Below are 7,776 nucleotides of genomic sequence, written 5' to 3' on the forward strand. Positions count from 1 at the left end.
TTATCCCCTCCTGTCTCCTCAGGTACATTGCCCTGGTAATTCTCTCTTTCTCCTGCATTATCTCTTGGCTTTTTCCTCATCAGCATTCAAATATGCTGTTATTTCTCCTGTCTTGAAAATACCTACTGGGGCGCCTGGGTGGCTCAGTCGGTTGAGCGTCTGACTTCAGCTCAGGTCATGGTCTCGTGGTTCAGGAGTTCGAGCCCCACATTGAGCTCTGTGCTGACAAACAGCTCAGAGCCTGGAGGCTGCTTCAGATTCTGTATCTCCCTCCTTCTCTCCCCCTCCCCTGCTCATGCTCTATCTCTCTGTTTCTCAAAAATAAATAAATGTTGGGGCGCCTGGGTGGCGCAGTCGGTTAGGCGTCCGACTTCAGCCAGGTCACGATCTCGCGGTCCGTGAGTTCGAGCCCCGCGTCGGGCTCTGGGCTGATGGCTCAGAGCCTGGAGCCTGTTTCCGATTCTGTGTCTCCCTCTCTCTCTGCCCCTCCCCCGTTCATGCTCTGTCTCTCTCTGTCCCAAAAATAAATAAACGTTGAAAAAAAAAATTTAAAAAAAAAAAAATAAATAAATAAATGTTAAAAATTTTTTTTAAAACAGAAAACACCTACTGTCACTTCCCACTACACACACATTTCTCTTTTCCTTTCACAGCAAAACTCAAAAAAAAAAAAAAACAACCCACAATCATCTGTATTCGCTGCCTCTGATTCCTCTCCTCCCATTCTCTCTTGAACTCACTCCTGTCAGGCTTTTGCTCATACCACTCTATTAAATTGCTCTTGTCAAGGTCACCAATGACGTCTATTAAATGCAATACTCATTTCCAAGTCCTCGTCTTTCTTCCGCGTGCTGGTCATTTGCCTATTTGCTCTCAGAGCCATTTTCCCTCTTCTGCTCTGTTGTGTGGAACGGACGACTACATTTCCCAGGCGCCCTTCCCCTCTGACTTTCTGATGGGTTTGGCTAATGGGAATCACTGGCTGAAGACTGGAGAGTAGAAGCTGCGGTACCCCCTTCCTTTCCCTCTGTGTTGAGTGTCATCTCTAAAACAGTGACTGTATCTACTCTGTGACTCCCCCGGGATAGGCCTTCCCTCCATGGACCAAGCTCCTGCTGGGCCAGCCTTCCTGCTTCTGGGTGGTCCCTGATTCTGGACTTGAGTAACACCAAGGGGGGGGAGGGAGGGAGGGGGAGAGAGAGGAGAGGGGGGGAGAGAGGGGGGAGAGAGGGGGGGAGAGAGGGGGGAGAGGGGGGAGAGAGAGAGAGAGAGAGAGAGAGAGAGAGAGAGAGAGAGAATCCCAAGCAGGCTCCATGCACAGGTTGGAGCCCTATGTGGGGCTCAATCCCACAACCGTGAGATCATGACCTGAGCTGAAACCAAGAGTCAGATGCCCAACCAACCGTGCCACCCAGGCACCCCAGGATTCAATCCTTGCACCAGCTCTCTTTTCTGTGTACACGTATGTCTTGGGGAATCTCATCCTGTCTTGTGGCTTTGAAGAACATCTATACACCAAAACCTCCCACGTTGATAGCTTCTAGCCAGACCTCCCCAGTTGAGCTCCGGACTGCATATTGCCTACTTGACGTGTCCACTTTGCCAGCCGGCAGGCGTTTTGCACTTTACATGTCTGAGACAGAGTGCTTGGCCTTCCCCCCCAAAGCTGTTCCTCCCATCTCAGTAAATGGCGCTTCGGTTCACCCAGTTATTTTAGCCACAAATTAAGAAGTCGTCCTTGATTCCCTTCTTCCCCTCGCTTCCCACATCCAACCCATCGGCTTTTGCCCCAATAACAAATCCTCCCAAACACATCTCCCTTCAGTTTCTCCAACTCTTCCTCTACTACCCTGGGCCGACCGCTCTCCTCTCTCTCCCGGGCTACTACAGGGGTCCCCTGATGGGTCTCCTTGCTTCCATTCTGGCCTCCCGGTGACAAGCCATTCTGTGCGTGACAGCTGGCACCGTTCGGAAGCATAAACCACGTTACTCCTCTGCTTAGAAGTCTCCAGCTTCCCACTGTGCCATTGAGATGGAAACTCCCTATCTGGGCCCGCAAGGCCATACATGGCCTGGCTCCTGCTCACTCCCCTGACCACCTCTTGCTGCTTGCTTGTTCTCTCGCTCAATACAATCTAGGCACACCGGCCTTTCTGTTCCTCCGACGCGGTAGGCTTATCCCTCTGCGGGGCCTTTGTATTTTCTGTTAGCCTCCCCCGGATCGCTTCCCCCACCCATCCTTACCTGGCTGGCTCATTCTCGTCCCGCGGGTCCCCTGGGCTCAACGGCCCCGCCCCAGAGTCCATCCCTGACCACCTGTCATTCTCCATCACATCACACTATTGTAACTGACCCATTTCTTGTTCCCTTGTTTGTCTGGCACCCCTGCCCCCAGAACATGAGCTGCTCTGTTCTCCACTCTGTCCCCAGCTCCTACTGCAAAATCTGGCACGGAGCAGCTACTCGGTATACAGTAAGTTCACAGAGTAAGGTAACAGATGAACTTCAGCAGGAAGAGGGCCATCTCTTCCTCTGGGGCTGGAAGGAGAAAAGGATGGAAAGAGATGAAACTAATGGGTGCCCCTGTGTCCTCGGTGCTCTGGGGAGAAAAAGGTCTGTTGGGAGAAAGGGGGCTCACGGGTAGAGAGGCTGGGGCAAAGTGGTGGAGGCTGTAAATTGTTCCGGGGGGGGAACAGGAGGGTTGCTGACCCCAAACACACAGGATTGGCTAGCTATCGGGACAGTGTCAAATTCCACTCGTGGGGTGCCTGGGTGGCTCGACTGGTTAAGAGTCTGACTCTTGATTTTGGCTCAGGTCACGATCTCGTGGCATGTGTGGGTTCAAGCCCCACACTGGGCTCTGAGGGCTCCGCACGGACATCGTGGAGCCTGCTGAGGATTCTCCCTCTCTCCCTCCCTCTCTGCCCCTCCCCTGCTCGTGCTCTCTCTCTCTCTCTCTCTCAAAAATAAACAAACATTGAAACAAAAATGTTTTTAAATAAATAAAACTTAGAAGGAAAGGCGAAGGAACCAGAGTAACCAAAACAAACGTTAAAAAGGACACAGCTAGACAAATCATACGACCCGATTTCAAGACTTCCCACACAACTGTAATGAGCAAGTCAAGATGGTGGGGTATTCGTGCAAGCACAGAGACAACAGACAGGAGAGAAAGTCCAAAAGTCAACGGACTTTTAGCAAAGGTACAAAGACAACTGAATGGAGAAAGCAAAGGCTTTTTAGCAGATGGTGTCAGAACTGAACATCTGTATACAAAAAAAAAAAAAAAAAAAAACCTCAACACATGCCTCACACCTTCTACAAAAATTAATTCAGGGGCGCCTGGGTGGCTCAGTCGGTTGAGCGTCTGACTTCAGCCCAGGTCACGATCTCACGGTTCGTGAGTTCGAGCCCCGCGTCGGGCTCTGTGCCGACGGCTCGGAGCCTGGATCCTGCTTCGGATTCTGTGTCTCCCTCTCTCTCTGCCCCTCCCCTGCTCATGCGCTCTCGCTCTCTCTCTCTCAAAAATAAATAAACATTAAAAAAAATTAATTCCAAATGGGTCACAGACTGAATTTAAAATATGAAACTTATGGAAGAAAATCTGCACAGTCCTGGGTCATGAAAGCTACTACACTATTAAGAGAATAAAAAGACAACTCCCACACTGGGAGATGTTGCAAATCACATATCTGATAAAAGACTTGTATCCAGACTGTACAAAGAGCTCTTAAAACCCAACAACAGGGGCACCTGGGTGGCTCAGTCGGTTAAGCGTCCGACTCGATTTTCGGCTCAGGTCGCCATCTCACGGTTTGTGAGGTCGAGCCCCACGTTGGGCTCTGCGCTGAAGGCACAGAGCCCACTTGGGATTCTCTCTCTCTCAAAATACATAAATAAACAATAAGAAAACACCGTTTAAAAATGGGCAAAAGATCTGAACAGATCTTCTCCAGAGAAGATATACAGGTGGCAAATTAACTAATACAAATATGTTCACAACAACAACAAATCAGTCTAATGAAAAATGGGCAAAGGACTTGACTAGACCTTGCTCCAGAGATAATACGCAAATGGCTCAGAATCATATGAAAAGTTCCTCAACACCGCTGTTCAATGCTAACAGAGACCATGAAGTTCAGCCTCACGCCTGTTAGGATGGTTGCCGTCAAACACAGAAAATAAAAGTAAGCGGTGCTGGTGAGGATGCGGAGGAATGGGGGCCCTGGACGTTACTGGTAGGAGTGTAAACGGGGGCGGCCGCCGTGGAAAGCCATATGGTGGTTCCTCAAAAAACCCAACACAGAATTACCGTCTGATCCAAACACCTCACTTCCGGGTATTTACCTGAAGCATCGAGAGCAGGGTTGCAAAGACCTCCTCTCATTAGGGAGACGCAAATCAAAAGCACAAGATACCCCTGAGCAACTGTCCTAGATCAGAGGAGGCTAAAGAGACATGGGTGGCTCAGTAGGTTAAGCCTCTGACTCATGATCTCAGCTCAGGTCTTGATCTCAGGGTCGTGAGTTCAAGCCCCGCGTTAGGCTCCGCTACTTAAAATTAAAAAAAAAAGAGAGAGAGACAGAGACTAAAGAGACGCGACAGCTGAACGCAGTGTGCGATTCTGGATTGGGTCCTGGAACAGAAAGAGGACACAGTGGAACGACTGGTGCAATCCAAACGAAGTGTGTAGTTTAATGTTATTGTCCCAGCGTTAATCTCTGGGTTTTGACCACTGTGCTATGGTTTTGTATGGACTGGTCTGCTCGGGCTGCTGTAACGAAATTCCACAGACCGAGTGGTTTTAACAACAGGCATTTTTTTTTTTTCTCACGGTTCTGGAGGCTACAAAGTCCAAGGTCCAGGTGCCACCTGATTCAGTTCCTAGGGAGAGCTCTTTTCCTGGCTAGCAGACGGCCGCCTTCTTGCTGTGTCCTCCCGTGGTAGAGACAGAGAGAGAGACAGGTAGAAAGAGAGCTCTCTGGTCTCTTCTTTTAAGGGTACTAATCCCATCATGAAGGTCCCACCTCATGACCTCATCTAAACCTAATTGTTTCCCAAAGGTCTATCCCCCGAATCCCATCACGCTGTGGGGTTAGTGCTTCAACAGAGGAATTCTGGAGGGGACACAGTTCAGCCCGGACCATTATACAGGATGTTAATATTAGGGGAACCGAGTGGAGAGTATACAGGAACTCTCTGAACGATCTCTGGAACTTTTCTGTACATCTCAAATTACTCAAAGATTTTTTTTTTTAATTTTTAAATTTTACGTATTTATGTATTTGCCTTTGCCATCAATAAGAAATTTACTTGTCTTAAAAAAAGTCCAAACGCTGGCACCGTCCAGAAAAATGTAACAGGTTTATTTATAATGGTTATAAAGTTGAACTGCTGAAACGTGTTCACTGCAACATTTTGACTTGCATCAATGCTTTGTGTCCCCGCGTTTGTATTAAAAATTCACACACAAATGAAAATGGAAAAACTGCCAATACCTACTTCTGTCCCCCGTTTTTCCATTTGCAATCATATACTTAGGTACCTTTGACCCCATGGGAAAAAAAAAATATCTACCAATAAGAGGAAGAAGAGAATTTTTTTTAATTGAAGAATGAAACGTTTTCCATCAGAGCGGATTCTTAAGCACGTTCTCCATGTATGCCGCGTGCTAGCTGGGCATGATTGTTACACGTTTGGCACGGACAGCTGGCAGGCTGGTGTCTTGCAAGAGGCCCACCAGGTAGGCCTCGCTTGCCTCCCGCAAAGCACCGCCAGCCGCACTCCACAAGCGCAGATCTGTTTCGAGGTCCTGAGCAATCTCCCGCACCAGACGCTGGAAAGGAAGTTTGCGGATCGGAAGTTCCGCGGACTTCTGATAATCTGTAATTTCACGGAATGCCACGGTACTGGGCCTGTGACGATGAGGTTTCTCCACCCCTGCAGTAGAGGGCTCATTCTTGCGAGCGGCTTTTGTAGCCGGTTGCTTCCCCGGTGGCTCCGGTCGACTCGCGTGCAGCCTGCTTTGTCCAAGCAACGGTGGGGAGACCTCCTTACTTAATCCCCTTCTCCTTTGGAGCTCAGTGAGCTAGAGGCGGCGCTGGCATTAGCGATTCTGTGTCTCCCATCCTCTCTGAGCCTCCCTCATTCATGGTGTCTCTCTCTCGCTCTCTCTCAAAAATAAATAAACATTAAAAAAAAAAAAAAAGGTTTTTTTCTAAGGTAAAAAACCTCAAGGCCAGGCACCCTGGCTGGCTTAGTCGGTAGAGCATGGGGCCATTGATCTTCGGGTCATGAGTTCAGGCTCCATGTTGGGCCGTAGAGCTGACTTAGGAAACGAAACTAGGGGCACCTGGGTGGCCCAGTTGGTAGACATGCGACTCTTGATCTCAGGGTCGTGAGTTCAAGCCCCACGTTGGGCGTGGAGCCTACTTAAAAAAAAAAAAAAAAAAAAACACACACAAACTCAAGGTGAGAAGAGTTGAAGGTGAGGGGCCTTCAGATCCCCAACCACAGGATCAGGCTGGGCCCAAAGGAGGCGAGGTAGTGACAGAATGGCAACACTGGGAGAAAACAGGAGGAGCGGGGTCCTACGAAGTTTAGAAGCCGGTTCAGTTCACTCTGAGTGATGCTTTTCGTTTTCCTGGAGGAATTCTCAAATACTAAAAGCTCAAGTGTGAGGGACTGTGCTTTGTTCGAAGTGAGTGAAAACTCGGAGCAGTCAGACAGGTGAAGGCGCGGCAGAACAAAACATCAAGGAAGACAAAAAGGGAAGTTTTTTCCTGAAGGAAAGGAGGTGGTCCCCGGTGATAAGGATCCCCACATGGTCGAGGCAAGCTAGTTTTTAAAAAGCATTTTAACTTCTCTTACGCAGTATGATTACACTTCCAAATGTCACCAATTATTACAGCTATTAAACATTTTACATTTTACTATTTTATGACAGTTGACAATGTGCAAACACACACACGCACAGAGTAAGACTCCAAAATTTCCACATGGCTCTTTATCCTAACACTAAAACCCTGTATTTGCTGCTCACATTCTACAAGAAAATAAAGGTAATAGAGAAACTATGTCAATAAGCATTTCAGAACGAGAGAATAAAACACTAAAGGGCACGTGCTTATCTAGTGCTAATGACCTAATGATTGGCAGTCTTAAAGATGAAGCAAAATGCACAATTTGAACCAGATGCTCCAACGGTTTAGGGCTAGTATCTAAGGACGAGTATTTCGGAAAAAGTGTGGAAAGGTAACGACACATTTCCTACAGGGAGCCCCCCACGTAAGTGTCTTCACAACGCATTTTGCTTGGTTTCTCAAAATGAAACTGCTATCTGTTGTCAACAATATATTTCTTAAAAGTCCCCCAGGAGAGGCAGTTCAGCCTAGTTCTGCAGTCAGATTTCTGGCTTTATCACTTGATGGCTATGGGATCTCGGGAAACTTATAACTCCCAGAGCCTGAGATACTCATTTGTAAAATGAGGAAGTAACCACCCTTCAAATCAAAAACCAAACAGAACAGGGCTAGTGGAAGCGAGAGGAAGTGGAGGCTGTGGTCCCAGAACAGAGCTCTGGATCTCTAGAATCTTGGCTTTCAGAGGTGGCGGGACAGGCCCGCCGGGCTGTGGTCATGGCGGTTCGTGGCTAGCGTGAAGGTAAAGGTCACCGTTTGGAGGCGAAGTCAAGGAACTGTGCGGAGGTTACAGCCGACCACCCGCATGGTGTCTAAGCACCTCTCAGGGTGAGGACAGGAAATGAGGTGGGGAGGG

At 48.5% G+C, this 7,776-nt stretch overlaps 1 pseudogene; it reads right to left on the bottom strand.

Moving 5' to 3' along the window:
* Positions 1 to 5,345: 5,345 nt before the first annotated feature.
* On the bottom strand, positions 5,346 to 7,727 carry LOC124513756 (histone H3.3A-like; annotated as a pseudogene).
* Between the last annotated feature and the right edge of the window lie 49 nt (positions 7,728 to 7,776).

The sequence above is a fragment of the Lynx rufus genome, unplaced genomic scaffold (assembly GCF_022079265.1).
Source record: "Lynx rufus isolate CCGP_SWC_20201006 ecotype Redwood Valley unplaced genomic scaffold, mLynRuf1.p SCAF_19, whole genome shotgun sequence".
In the NCBI taxonomy this organism is placed as follows: Eukaryota; Metazoa; Chordata; class Mammalia; order Carnivora; family Felidae; genus Lynx; species Lynx rufus.